At 41.2% G+C, this 15,103-nt stretch overlaps 1 protein-coding gene across 4 annotated transcripts in view; it reads left to right on the top strand.

Annotated features, from left to right (window-relative positions):
* Positions 1–15,103, top strand: part of LOC124039730 (RNA-binding Raly-like protein) — a 156,616-nt gene that overhangs the window by 52,277 nt on the left and 89,236 nt on the right. The window lies entirely within an intron of this gene.

Raw genomic sequence — 15,103 nt, 5'->3', positions numbered from 1 at the left:
GGCCACTCCATACCTTGACTTTGTTGTCCTTAAGCCATTTTGCAACAACTTTGGAAGTATGCTTGGGGTCATTGTCCATTTGGAAGACCCATTTGCGACCAAGCATTAACTTCCTGACTGATGTCTTGAGATGTTGCTTCAATATATCCACATAATTTTCCCCCCTCATGATGCCATCTATTTTGTGAAGTGCACCAGTCCCTCCTGCAGCAAAGCACCCCCACAACCTGATGCTGCCATCCCCGTACTTCAGGGTTGTAATGATTGTTTCTTTGGCTTGCAAGTCTCCCCCTTTTCCTCCAAACATAACGATGGTCATTATGGCCAAACAGTTCTAATTTTATCTGGCTTTTTTATGGCGGTTTTGGAGCAGTGGCTTCTTCCTTGCTGAGTGGCCTTTCAGGTTATGTTGATATAGGACTCAGTTTACTGTGGATATAGATACTTTTGTACCTGTTCCCTCCAGCATCTTCACAAGGTACTTTGCTGTTGTTCTGGGATTGATTTGCACTTTTCGCACCAAAGTATGTTCATCTCTAGGAGACAGAACGCATCTCCTTCCTGAGCGGTATGACGGCTGTGTGGTCCCATGGTGTTTATACTTGTGTACTATTGTCTGTACAGATGAATGTGATACCTTCAGGCATTTGGAAATTGCTCCCAAGGATGAACCAGACTTGTGGAGGTCTGCAATTTTCTTTTCTGAGGTCTTGGCTGATTTCTTTTGATTTTCCCATGATGTCAAGCATAGAGCCACTGAGTTTGATGGTAGGCCTTGAAATACATCCACAGGTACACCTCCTATTGACTCAAATGATGTCAATTAGCCTATCAGAAGCTTCTAAAGCCATGACTTCATTTTCTGGTATTTTCCAAGCTGTTTAAAGGCACAGTCAACGTATTGTATGTACATTTCGGAACCACTGGAATTGTGATACAGTGAATTATAAGTGAAATAATCTGTCTGTTAACAATTGTTGGAAAAATTACTTGTGTCATGCCTAAAATATATGTCCTAACAGACTTGCCAAAACTATCGTTTGTTAACAAGAAATTTGTGGAGTAGTTGAAAAATGAGTTTTAATGACTTCAACCAAAGTGTATGTAAACTTCAGACTTCAACTGTATATCCAATCATTCTTCCCGGTTGGATGTAACAAGACTTAAATTTCCTGGCGTAACAAAATACTGCATAGTTTCCTAAGAACGCCAAGCGAGGCGACCATCTCTGTCGGCACCATGTTAAGCAAATAGCTGTTCTCTCGCTACACCATGGTGCTACCCTAGAGGGTACTATTGAGGCTACTTCATATCAAAACCGTGTGTTTTAATCCATTTTTAAGTGTCATGAATATATTTAGTATAGTTTTATCGAGACAAAAATCTGAAATTCACTGAGTAGGATGGTCCTCCCCTTCCTCCTCTGAGGAGCCTCCACTGTTTTATACTTATTCAGCTTGTGTCCACACACAGTACGTTTGTGTATTCAGACAGTTAATCTCAGCCTGTGATATATTCCACTGATATATGTGGCCTTGCAGTGTGCAGTGATAGAATCACTCTTCAGTAAAAGATGAACAAATCCAGAGTAATACAACAAGCCACTACCCTCAATGAAACAGCAATGGCCATCTTGGAGCTCTGGGGACCCATGGAGGTGCCCTCTGGGCTCTGCATGGCTGCATCCAGAACCTACTCTCAGTCCTGTATGTCTACCCACTAATCACAGCTCTGTGTCATTGGTCTGTCCACTAAATTAGCAGGTAATTAGGCCAGTCATTCAGGGCTACAGACTCTCTACTGCACACATGTAGGTTTTTTAATTGAAAAAAATATGCCATCCTATTTTTTTGGAAGGCTTTCTGATAATGCGTCAGTAATTTAAAAAATAACTTTTTCCCTTCTCACCCAGATTATTTTTGGTTGCCTCAGGGCAAAGCGGTGTCATAAGGGTTCTAAAACACAAAATGAATATCCAATATTTTCAGAACATTTATTAAGTGCAACATAATAGAAACACGCACTATTTTTGTTAGAAAATGCAAGTTGGGCGTAAACTAGTATTTCATTGCCTCTCAAACCTGATTCTGGGGTCCATTCTTCCTCGCTGTCCTCAGCTCACTGTCCTCACTATCATAGGGTGTGATCCTTACTGCTCAGTTAGGCTCAAAACAATTTGTAAGTCGCTCTGGATAAGAGCGTCTGCTAAATGACTTAAATGTAAAATGTAAATGTAAAACATTGACCAAGGCCATCATTTTACATTAAAATACATGTCATTCATTGATCCTGATATTGCCCTGAAAAGTAGCCTAACTGTACATTGTTGCCCCAAAGCAACCAAATAAGTAGCATAACAGCAAAATGCCCCAAGGCAAAACTTAAAAAAAATCAAATATATATAAAAACAATATATGTTCAAAACCTATCAAAAATTCTTATTTAGTGGTTCCTAGACAAGTGTTTTATTGTGAATTTTGTCACAACTTCCACCGAAGGTGGCTCCTCTCCCTGTTCAGGCGGTTGTCATCGGTCGTCGTCACCGGCCTACTAGCTGCCACCGATCCATTTTTACTTTTCGTTTGTGTCTGTCTGTTGTTGTTATCACCTGTGTCTGATTAGTTCATTTCGGGTGGGTTTATTAACCTCCGCTGCCTGCTAGTCTTTGTGCGGGATTATTTTTGCTGTGTTAGCTCTGTTATGGGTGCTTGTTTGCGCCACAAGTTGTTTCCCTCACAGTCGTTGTACCGTTGGTACTGTGTTAGGAGTAGAGGTTTCTCCTTCGTGTGTTTCGGGATTTTCCCCGCCTGTTGACAGTGGGTTGGGACTTATAATAAATGACTGTACAAACTGGAATTTCTTGCTCTCCTGCTCCTGACTTCTGCACCTACCTCTTCTTAGGAGGCACCTAACAAAGTTATCCATTTAAAAATGCAAAAGAATGAAATGTATCTTACCCTTCTCTCACGCCATGCGCTCAGGTCACTCTGCTTCCTGAAATAATGTCCCTCCCCCAATTTATACATCATACCAACTTCTGCACCTCATTGGATTATTTACAGACATGTCATCACATATTGTCATGTGTAGGATTTTAAAATGATTTATATGGGCGGATGTCAGGGGCAGAAAGGTTTTGTCTCGCCTGAGGGCAATGATGTGCAATAGAAGGTTAAGAAAACAGTGGGGCATAAAGGGCAATTTTTTCCAGAATTCCACCAGAAAGGAGATGAAGAAAAAAAGATAGGAAGAAAAAAGAGAGAAAGATTGTGGCTAATATGGAGAGACATATTTAGCGTGACGGTCTCTCTCATTAACCCTATCTGATTTTGCCTCTTCGTCATTCCTCTTATGGAGTGCTTCCCCAGACTTGAATAATTCAATGGGCTGCAGACATCAAGTGCACCTCTGCTGAAAGATTCATACACAGTGGATGGAGGAGCCATCAAATATGGAGGACCCTTTATTTGGGCTTTCTCCATTACAAACACTGTGCAATTAAAGGAGAGTGCTATGAATGGGAGTAATGAGGATTCTGCCAGGAGAGGGGTGAGGGCGTGAACCATGCTTAATATAGACACCATGCACTGGCACCTAATTAAATAATGCAGTTGAACATATAATTTACCTCTCGGAGACAATTTGCAGCCTGAAGCATGTTTTAAGTTGAACCATTCAGCCAGCAATGGGGATATGTATCTACCTACAGGGATAGGTATCTACAAATGTTCCCTTTCTTAGAATTGACTGCGTTTTGACAGAGCACTCTCCTTGGAGTCAAACTATGGCATCTTGGTTCATCGAGAGTTAATGTGTTTGTTCCGGTTCAGACTGGTAAATGATTGGGTGGAATCGATTTCTTTGTCTGACTTCCCCACCTGGAGGACTTGCATGTCTCACATGAATTATTTGACAACAAGGCTCTGGTTGGACAACTCTTTCTAGCCCAGAGGAGAATACATGTTACACCAGGTTATCCCTTTATCTGCATTTCCTTTGAATTGCCCAATGTTCTAATATTCAGTAGTTAGCCTACACATTAAGCTTATAGGAGACCAAGTGATTGAACTCAAATAAACAGTGAAAATTAGAGCCGGAGACGATATGGTTTTCAGACATGCTGTTAGTCAAATTGTTGATTGTTGATGTGTTTTCTCAGACTTCTAATAGATCATATAATCTCAGAGGGAAAGGACCTAAGCCTGTCTAACAGACAGATCCATCAACATGCAGTTGTCAGTTAAGCTTCTTGTTCATCTCTGTAACCTCACTGCATGGCTCCAAAAAGACAAAAACATCAGTCCTCCCCAAACAGAACAAAGCAAAATAGGAAATAAAAATCACCAGTCTTTTTACAGCGGAAAGGGGGAAGGATATCGATTCACCAGGTACATACAGTGTAAGAAACTGTCGATTTTTTGCAAGAAATCCGTCTCAAAGGAAAATATGGAAAAAGCTGCAGGTACATAGTTACAGTAAAGATGAGATGAAGATTGTCCTTGACAATTCATGGGGTCATCCTCGTGTCTGGACAACATGATGTAGCCAAAGTGTTCAATTATGACTATGAATATAAGATATTGCAGGGGTGTTAATGACAGCTAGATATCCTAGAATCTCCCTTAATGGTAGCACTTAACCTGTGATTGCACAATCGTTCGACTGATTGGTGTGTTCTGGCAGCTGTAATTACCAAAGTGTCTTCAGTCAACAGAAGGGCAAAGAATGCAGGCTAGGGGCAGTCTCTGTCTCAATTAGTCTTCTCTGTTTTATCAGCCTAACTCCAAACACACTTCAATGGCACCGAGAAGGACGTCTGTCCCAGCAAAACACAGCTGGTGGGTATGTCCTGTCGTCCTTAAAACAGAACTGGAGAAATTTCAGTGAGTCCCAGAGAAGATTAAAAGCTGTCATTGAATTCTGGGAGATTCTTTGAAGTTGAAATTGGGTATCTTGAATTGATGTTACACAAAGGATTATACAAGCCCTTTTATGCATAATAAAGGGTAACATGATACTGTAACTAATGTTATGTACTTTTTGACAAACTGCACACTTTCTTATCAGGGTCTTCGTAAATTGTGGGGGGACTATGGTCCAGACTAACCTATGAATGTGTGGAAGCCTCTAATCTGAATGTGTGGAAGCCTCTAAATTTCTCCAGGTAGAACCCTTTTTGGTTCTAGGTAGAACATTTTTGGATTCCATGTAAAAAACCCTCCGTGGGAAAGGTTCTACATGGAACCACAAAATGTTCTACCTGGAACCAAACGAGTTCTACCTGGAACCAAAAAGGGTTCTTCAAAGGGTTTCCCTATGTGACAGCCAAAAGAACCCTTTTAGGTTCTAGATAGCACCTTTTTGTCTAAGAGTGCACCTTGCATCAACCTTAAACAGAGTACAATATGTTAATGATGAAATTACAAGCCAATAAAAAAGATGCACAAACTGACAGGCTCTTCTGTCTGTGCTATGGATATATGTCGATCATGAGAAAAGCATGGTGAGGCAGAGAAATTGCAGGGGAACGCAGATGAGCTTGAGGGCCAGAGAGGTTCAGTAATTCTACAAGAATCTAACCTTGAGTTTGTAGCAGAGGTACGCATCAAATCAAACTGAATTGTGTGGCTAGTAGATAGTTCTCTACTGTATATGCACATACTGTGGAAGGCAAATCGTTTGAGGCACCGTTATGACATACACACACATGCGTGCACAACATGCACGCATACTTGCGCACACACACACGCACATAGACAGACACACACAAGCACACATATACATACCTCAGGGCTACTTCGCAGCTGTGTTTTTCTGAGTGAGAACAGGGGAGGAAAAATCAGAAGCAGGTCTGTGTGCGCTCCCTGTCTACCTCATCGTGCATTACTTCTGCATGAGAAATATGCACTGTAGAAAAAAAGAGGCTGAGACGCAGAACTACCAACATGGCGTCACTGTGGTGTCAGAGATGAGAGGAGTACTGCAGGGAAGGAAAGTGGGTGGTGGTCTGGTGGATGAGGAGATTCCTTACTCATGGGTCAAGTCAAGACTACTGATGTTTCACATGCTGTCAACATAGCACCATTGGAGAACAGAGAGGGAGAATCTAATACAGAGTAGAGATAATGTACAGTAGTTGGATATTTTTATAATGGTACACTGCAGACACACATAAAACTTAAAGGGTCAGTAAATTGAAAATGCGGCACAATTCTCAGTTCTGGGAGATGGTCACTTCCGGTCACTAACTCAGTTGGGAATGTTGCCTTTTGTGTTTGTCTGAGTATTTTGTCCATTTGCAAATGATTTCCATTTCTTCCTCCTTCCAATCAGACTCAGGCTGTCTCAGGCAAGCCTTGGGAGACACATAATGGACTGTCATCATGCTGATAAAGACAGGCATTTCAGCACTTAAAGCACTTTCAGAGCACTTTCAGACTCTTTGTAGTCAAATGTTTTGATTTCCACCAAGCAAATATGTCTCGGACAACCGCCAATACTTTTTAGTGAATATATTTCAAAAAGTGTTATTGATGAAACAAGAATGTGTTCCCTCAAATGCTAATTGTCCTTAAACCCCACTCATCGGTGCCAAAGAATGTTTCACCATCACATGCTATCAGTTCTGATAGAAGCATACCTTTGATAACCAAAATGTACTCTGTATATTTATGATTCAAAATTTTGCTTGTTGAAGGAGCCACTAATAATAGTTGGACCGGTGATTATCTGTACTAATGAAGAGTTGAGACACTGTTTTACTTCCCCTGCAGAGTGCAACATAAGCAAATGCTAATTTCTTCCCATTAAAAGCACTTTCAGTTGCACCTGGTACTAAGAGTTCTAATCTTGACATAGATTCTAACGAGGGAAGAAGAGCATCCCTTGAAATCAAGTACACCCAAAACAACTAAGACTCAGTCACTGCATTACCAACCGTAAGCATGTGTGTATGATTGCCTGCTTTGACCCGACAAACTGAGAGATGTTTGGTGGCACCTTTAAGTCCAATTGCTATATCTCTGCTGTACCTCAGATCGCAGATCTGCAGATCGATGCAAATAGATACTGAACTCGGTGACATTCACACTGCTGTTACAGGCTGACAATATTGATACCATCTGTCTCACACTGGTATATTCCAAGAGAGGTAGTAGCTAGACATATGTCCAATGTCCAAGGGTAAGCTGGGGGCAAGCGTTTTGCAGACCAAGGCATGTTTGCAGTAGATAATGGATTGGCCTGGAGCCCACGGATTTGATCAATCTCCTGAGGCAATACACAGGGGTCAAATAAGTGGGGGTAGACGGAGGGATGAGATCTTCAGGTTAAGTCATCAGAAGGGGAACCTGTTGACTTCACACATGGGCAAACCCTGAGCTGACTACAAGCATTATCATCACTCATCCCAACGTCTGTCTCCAGTGCAGAGGGTTTTTCTTCCATTTTCCCTTCTATCGAGGAGATTTGCATGTCCTATATGGGAGAGCCATCTTTTTTTACGAAGAAGTTGGTTTCAAATTATGATAAATGACACCTATGCTGGGTTAAAAACAATGCAATTTGGGTAAATATTTGACAGAACACACTTTGGTTTATTTTGACTCAGCCAGTTGGGTCACAAACAACCCATATTTTTCTTTAAGTTGTGTTGTTGTTGCTGGTTTATTAAGCTATGATCCAACAGGGCAGATCAGAAGACTGGAGGCGTGACTTAGTAGGTGTGTGGCTTTCAGATATTTACTTTTGGCCACCCGTGAGACTAAATGTAAATCCAGTTCTGTTGTATTGTCAGCACATGTAAAGGTTCAGCACTAACACGTTTGTAGTTTTAATAAGGCTTACGCAAGAGTATGAGTTTCTTAAGTGCCTATGCATGTCCTAATGTTGGGATAATTACCACTATGTTATAATAGTGTCATGAATTTTATATAAAGATAATTCATGTGCAAAAACAGAAGGAACGTGTTTATTTTCAGCTTACCAACTTAACATGATGAACATGAATGACCGAAAATAACTTTCTGAAAGCCATGCCCCCAGTAGGCCAATTCTTTGGATTACCAAACATGGGTTCATTTAACCATCAGTTGGGTTTTTATTCACTTTCATGCTACAGTAGGTTGACCCAGTAGATCCGTCTTTAGAAGTGGTGACCTAATGAGGCCGTGCCTTTCAGATAGGTCTTTTTGGCCAACGTTGACGGTGACCCGTTCATCATATTATGTTAGTATACCGCAAATTAAAATGCCCCTTCACTATTTTACACACCCAATTTGTAAGTCGCTCTGGATAAGAGCGTCTGCTAAATGACTTAAATGTAAATGTAATACGCAATCATTTACATGATTGTTTAAATATCCTAAAAGTTATAATTATCCCAACTTTGGGATATATACGTAATCACTTGAGAAACTCAACTTCTGCAAGTGTCATTAAGCTACAAAAGTGTCCGTGCTCAACCGTAACATCTATTGGATGTACAATACAACAGAACAGATTAACCGGAATAACAGATTAACCGGAATAACATTTACTCTCAACGGTGTCCCAACTGGCTGGGTCAAAAAATAACCCAACGTGTGTTATTGTGTTCTGTCCACTGTTTACCTCCCACTGGGATGTTTTTAACCCAGCATTTTCTTTTTTTAGAGTGAACGTGCAAGCCTTAACAATCAAGTGGAACTGCAACCAGACAGGGATTGATCTTTTTTTTTTATTAGCACCTCTTTGTGTTCGGAGAGATTGGTGTAAATAATGTGTAGCTCGACCGTACGTTGGAAAGCAATTAAATCCAGTCACTGCAAAAGTGTTTCCCTGTCCATCATGGACAAGTGATTCCTTTCAGGCAATTTCGAGTTCCACAGTTATCCATTTGGTATTTGCAATGCTCCCAAACACAAACTCCTGTAGCTCCCTTTCCTCCCCTTGTCCCACACCACACCTTTGTTCAAGGTGAGGAGAACACTCCTGCAGGGAAGGGTTTTAGTTCCGTGTTGGAAGAAGAATGGTGTTCTCAGTCTTAGGAATGTCATGTTACAGAATGCATACACTGAACATTAGCTACAACATGGACATCGCAGCCGACAATAGTGACATGTTGTCCCACATTCCACAGAAGGCAATGAATAAACTGAACCTAAAGCCATTGAACATCTTTGAGTGAGGGTTATAGAGAGAGACCTTTTGCATATTGCATGTCATGGTCCTTGAGTTACTTTAGACCCATTGCTGTAGAATGAGGAAGGCAAGAGACAATGTAATATCGGTAGTCTATACTCATTACACTAATAGAGTGAAGTAATTTACTGTATCGAGGGATCTTGTTGTGCACAGTGTCCAGTCACAGTGGGGAAAACAGGTGAGTGTTTGACTGAGCTTTTTCAGGCGGATTGTCACTATGACAGGCTGCCTTGGCAACAGTCAGAGTAGGGCGACTGTGGCAGAGGGGGAAATGAGCAGTGGCAGAGTTGTAAATTACACAGGAAGTCAATTCTGGATAATAGCTTAATGAACCCACAGGCAGACCTCTTCAGAACTCAAACGGTTCCCTTTTGAGAACCTTCTCTACCTTGGTACAATCCATTACACTGCCAGTCTTAGCACTTGCCCTGCTCAGTTTGTCATCCAACTCTCTCATCCTGAGGCTTTTTTTTTGCATCAGTCTATTATGCTGGTGAAGGTTATGGATTTCAGTCAACTCTTGGAGAACCAATATCATTATGGCCTTATTTCAGAGACAGAAATGAGTTGGAGAGTATTTCTGTTAGGCTTATGACCAGGGGATATTGGGAACAGGGAACTAGGACATTGCATAGTGGGCTTATCACTGAAATGGCTTAGATCATTCTTAGAACTTTTGCTGTACCTGTTTCCGCAGCATTTAGTATTTCCAATATACATAATCAGTTTGCGCCATGTTTGACATCCAAGTTGTTATCTAATGTTCTCTTCATTGCAATGTCACTCAAGTGGTTGAGTTTAATGCAGGCTGTAAATAGTCAACAGCAACAGGAAAAGTGGAGATGAAATCTATTCAGAGGCCCGTGCTGAAAAAAAGACCGGGAACTCTAACAGTGATGAGGAGGCAGTGGTGAGGAAGAGGGCACATGTGATTACCCAAGTGATTTATCTGATGACATTGAGAGGCAATCTAACGGTCCAACGGCTTATTTGTGCACTTTCTTAATTCCCTGTCCACGTCCATTTGGGTGTCAGAGTTGCCAGTAATTTATACTTTTCAATGCTCATCATAACAGTAAACCCATAAAAAATGAGTGTGTGTGTGTGTGTGTGTGTGTGTGTGTGTGTGTGTGTGTGTGTGTGTGTGTGTGTGTGTGTGTGTGTGTGTGTGTGTGTGTGTGTGTGTGTGTGTGTGTGTGTGTGTGTGTGTGTGTGTGTGTGTGTGTGTGTGTGTGTGTGTGTGTGTGTGTGTGTGTACCTGCACCAGCATTTTTTTATTGCTTGCCAATAAATATCAAGGCTATACGAGCAGGTGACTCACAGTGTAATCAAGCTCAGAAACAAGTCAAACACATACTTCAGCCTAGAGTCGATGTCCGCTCCCCAGCGGAAATGTAATTAGCATAATTAAAAAATCCCCATAAAATCTGCCTATTTAAACTAGAGATATCTGTTTTTTTTGCACAGGCTGCATCTCAGTCCACCACATCCGCTAATGGTGGCCTTCCGCATCTGGGGTGGAAGGTTGCAGAGCCACAGCGATGTTTGTCAGACTATGAGAAAATTGGTCTTCTCATGAAAATGTCTGAGCGGTTTGGCCGACAAAAATAGTACGGCCACTCTATGGAAGGATGAGACAATCACGATGTTGTTCTCCGTTTTGTTTTACACCCCCCCCCCCCCCCCCCCGACTCTTCTGAAGTAGGTACCCGACGATCTGCAAACTTCTGTCTGTAGAGTCCGAACAGTTTGGACTACACACTAATATGAACGGCGAGATCTTTTGCTCTCCACAAAGCCTCACAAGACTCGTCTGAAGATAGTCCGGTACTAGTTTTAAAAAATGATGGAAGTATATTTGTAAGCGGTGCCAAAGGCAGGGGTTAAATATGGGTAATTGATCCCCCCTGCTTAAACTCTTACAGGGTTGCTGTGAATTTGACAGTACCTCACAGGCAGCATGGTGGCAAGTAAAATATGCCAACTGCACTATAAATACTTCATCAATGCAGGTACTGTGTAATGACACACAGTACAATTACAGTAAAATTTACTGAATTAGCCATTAAAAAAGTAAATGCTACTGTAATTGGAGTGAATGGATGAATGAATGAAATTCACTAAGGGACAGAGTTTGTATTTCACAGTATTTTACTGTAATTACAAGGGATTGTTGTAAGCAGGCGTTTATAACATACTAATGAATATTTTATGTTTTATGCCAATTACACTTCTGGAGGCCTTAACAAAGGAATCCAAGCTGGGCAAAACAGATCAAAAGGACATGGCAAAATGCTCAACCATCTGAGGTTTAAGCCTTGTTGTCCCTCCAATCTGTCCCCTATACATGTTCAATTTCCCGAACAGCCACTCTGATTCCCATGTAAAATAGCCTTCCAAGCAACTAAAATATCACCCATAATATTTGTTTTGGATATAAATGAAAAAGAAATGGACAAAAGCAAACAAGCTTATAATCATGAGCTTGCCTTGACTGACAGCACTGTCAAAGCTGTTATCTTGTCAATGGAGAATTGCACACTAACTGGGATATAAACACATTTGAGAGAAATACGCTTTTTGTGCATATGGAACATTTCTGGGATCTTTTATTTCAGCTCATGAAACATGGGACCAACACTTTACATGTTATTTTTGTTCAGGATATATTTGCAATGTTGAGTATCTATGTAGATATATAAACCACACCCCTCTGCAAACATGCCTTCTCCGATGTTGGTTACAAGGTGGTACTTATTTAAAGTAGGTAAGAGAATAACATGTTATCATTGGTGTATTAAAATGAGAGTTAGGGTGAAGGGGATGCCAACCTACCTTCTTAATAATCCTGAATCCAAGTGTTAGACATGGGGGAGGGGACCAGTAGCTTAATGATCAAACTTTATCAATATATTTTTTTTTAATACTTTGGTTGTCATACTTTGATCTGGTTTCATACAAATATCATCAATTTTCATGAAAATCATAATTTGACCGTTTTTGACCACTAAATTGTTGGGGCGTTATAATCACATATGAGTTCAATTGATACAACATTCTTACTCACAGGTGCAACAAATATATCATATCAAATGTATTTATATAGCCCTTTGTACATCAGCTGATATCTCAAAGTGGTGTACAGAAACCCAGCCTAAAACCTCAAACAGCAAGCAATGCAGGTGTAGAAGCACGGTGGCTAGGAAAAACTCCCTAGAAAGGCCAAAATCTAGGAAGAAACCTAGAGAGGAACCAGGCTATGAGGGGTGGCCATTCCTCTTCTGGCTGTGCCGGGTGGAGAATATAACAGAACATGGCCAAGATGTTCAAATGTTCATAAATGACCAGCATGGTCAAATAATAATAATCACAGTAGTTGTCGAGGGTGCAGCAAGTCAGCACCTCAGGAGTAAATGTCAGTTGGCTTTTCATAGCCAATCATTAAGAATATCTCTACCACTGCTGCTGTTTCTAGAGAGTTGAAAACAACAGGTCTGGGACAGGTAGCACGTCCGGTGAACAGGTCAGGATTCCATAGCCGCAGGCAGAACAGTTGAAACTGGAGCAGCAGCACGGCCAGGTGGACTGGGGACAGCAAGGAGTCATCATGCCAGGTAGTCGTGAGGCATGGTCCTAGGGCTTAGGTCCTCCGAGATAGAGAGAGAGAATTGGAGAGAGCATACTTAAATTCACACAGGACACCGGATAAAACAGGAGAAGTACTCCAGATATAACAAACTGACCCTAGCCCCCCGACACATAAACTACTGCAGCATAAATACTGGAGCCTGAGACAGGCGGGGTCAGGAGACACTGTGGCCCCATCCGATATAGCCTCTTCCAAGACACCTAAAAACGGGTTAATGAGACAGAAACCACAATACCATGCACCCACTAATTAATGGTCAAAAGGTTTTTGGTGATCCAAAGATATGGTACGGTACTGTATTCTGTGGGGGATAATTACAATACCATTTGAAATACAGCATTTTTCATCCAATGCACTATAATTTACAGTATACTAAAGTTAAACGTTTCAGAGATTTTTACTGTTGATAATACCTACAATTACCGCCTATATTACATATATTACAGTACACACACACACATTGAAGAAAGGGTCTCCATTCTATGATACTTTAGATTCAACACTCACAGGACAGTAGATGATTTTGAAGTGCAGACGGAGTGTGTAATGGCTTACGCATATACTGTACTATCACAAGTCAGAGAAAGCCATGAAGGAGTGGTGTTTATGTTCCCGAGTGGGCTGCTGAACAGCCATACTAGAGTGATCTCAGTCTCGGGTGTAATGGACGACTGACAGAGAATCTCTCCCCTGTAAATCACATGGCTGCTCTCTATTTAGCGGCTGACTGAACAGCTTCCTCCCTCGGCCAGGTACAAAACAAGCTAGTTTTGGAGAGAAACTTCACTCAATGGTCAGGGACAGTTCTATCGGTTGTATTTGACTTGGGCAATATTGCGTCTTATTGAAGGTTAGTAATAGTCACGCATATCAAATAGGGGGAAATATGCATGTTTAGCCATGTGATTCGGGTTAGAAATAATGCCATTTGACCTATTTATAAACATCATGAAACCTTACAGAGGGTGAAGTATTAGTCAATTAGTGTACTGAAATAAGTTATAATTAAGGAAATTACATAAACTGAGAGGAAAGTGAAATGTGTAGCGTTGTGCAAACTCTGGGAGGTAGTAATGTTTTATCAGACCACAGACCACACATTGTGTTTGTCTGAGCTTTGAGGGAAATGGGAAATTTTCAGCTGGTAAGTCACCTTGGTGGAAAATGAATGAATACCTACATTTCTGGGACCTCACAACAATGCAACAGTGCATGTGTGCGTGTGTGCGTGCGTCAGTCAGTAGCTGTGTTGCCATGGTAACTAATCCTATTTACTGAGAATTGGATCCATTATTCAGGTATTTGGTCTCAAAGCAGAATAGATCATATCTCCCTTTCTCCTGTCTCAGGGACACTGAAGCAAGAGACCAGGACGATCAGTGATTGTTTTCTCTGTTACTGAATATTGCACTTAACTCTGTTATTGTATTCCAAGGTCAATTCAATTATACAGCATGGTAGTCTTTTGGACATTAACAACAGTGGCACCAGTTTGCTTGTTTGACACGGGGTAAATGCTTATGTGGTCCCCCATATCACAACAGTTGTCACATTATTGGTCATGCAAACCTTTACAACAACTGCTCCCCGGGCGCCGATGATGTGGATGTTGATTAAGGCATCAGGGGGTTGGGCTTTAAATGCGGAAGACACAGTTCAGTTGAATGCAGTCAGTTCTGTAACTGACTAGGTATCATCTTTTTCCCTAGTAAAATGTCTCAATCAGTGCGATGAATGCTAGTCTGAGAGATTCCATTGAGATGCTGAAGACAGCCCTGAAGGAGATTAGTGAACTTGGTATAGCAGTGACAAGCATGGTGTTTTGCGCTCTAGGCGCAGGGCTGTCACATCGAGAAGCATTGAATGAAGGGCTGTACAGCCCAAATCTGTGTATTTCAAGCCTATTCCTGTTGACACAAGGACTCTGTGCAACCCGATGATATCTTTATAACTGACAATGCTACAATGTGATGTAAGGGCCATGACAAGCTCACTTAAAATGGTTGTGAGGGCGGCGTTCAGAAGTCATACTCCATTTCAAGGGACATTTTGACATCACACAAAAAGAGACACTGTTATAAAATAGACGTATCACTTCAAATACTTGTGCAAAATGTATTCAAAACAAATTTGTGACTGATCACTAGTATGCTCAATATGTGATATGAACTTTTTGCATTCATCTCACATGGTTTAGTTGTCTGCGGTGTTCATTATTGCTACTCTCACTTGATCATTGCACTAGCATAAAATAAACCAAAGTTGAACATG

This window comes from Oncorhynchus gorbuscha, linkage group LG07, assembly GCF_021184085.1.
Source record: "Oncorhynchus gorbuscha isolate QuinsamMale2020 ecotype Even-year linkage group LG07, OgorEven_v1.0, whole genome shotgun sequence".
Taxonomy (NCBI): Eukaryota; Metazoa; Chordata; class Actinopteri; order Salmoniformes; family Salmonidae; genus Oncorhynchus; species Oncorhynchus gorbuscha.
Note: the sequence above shows the minus strand (reverse complement) of the source record. Positions and strands in the feature narration are given on the sequence as shown.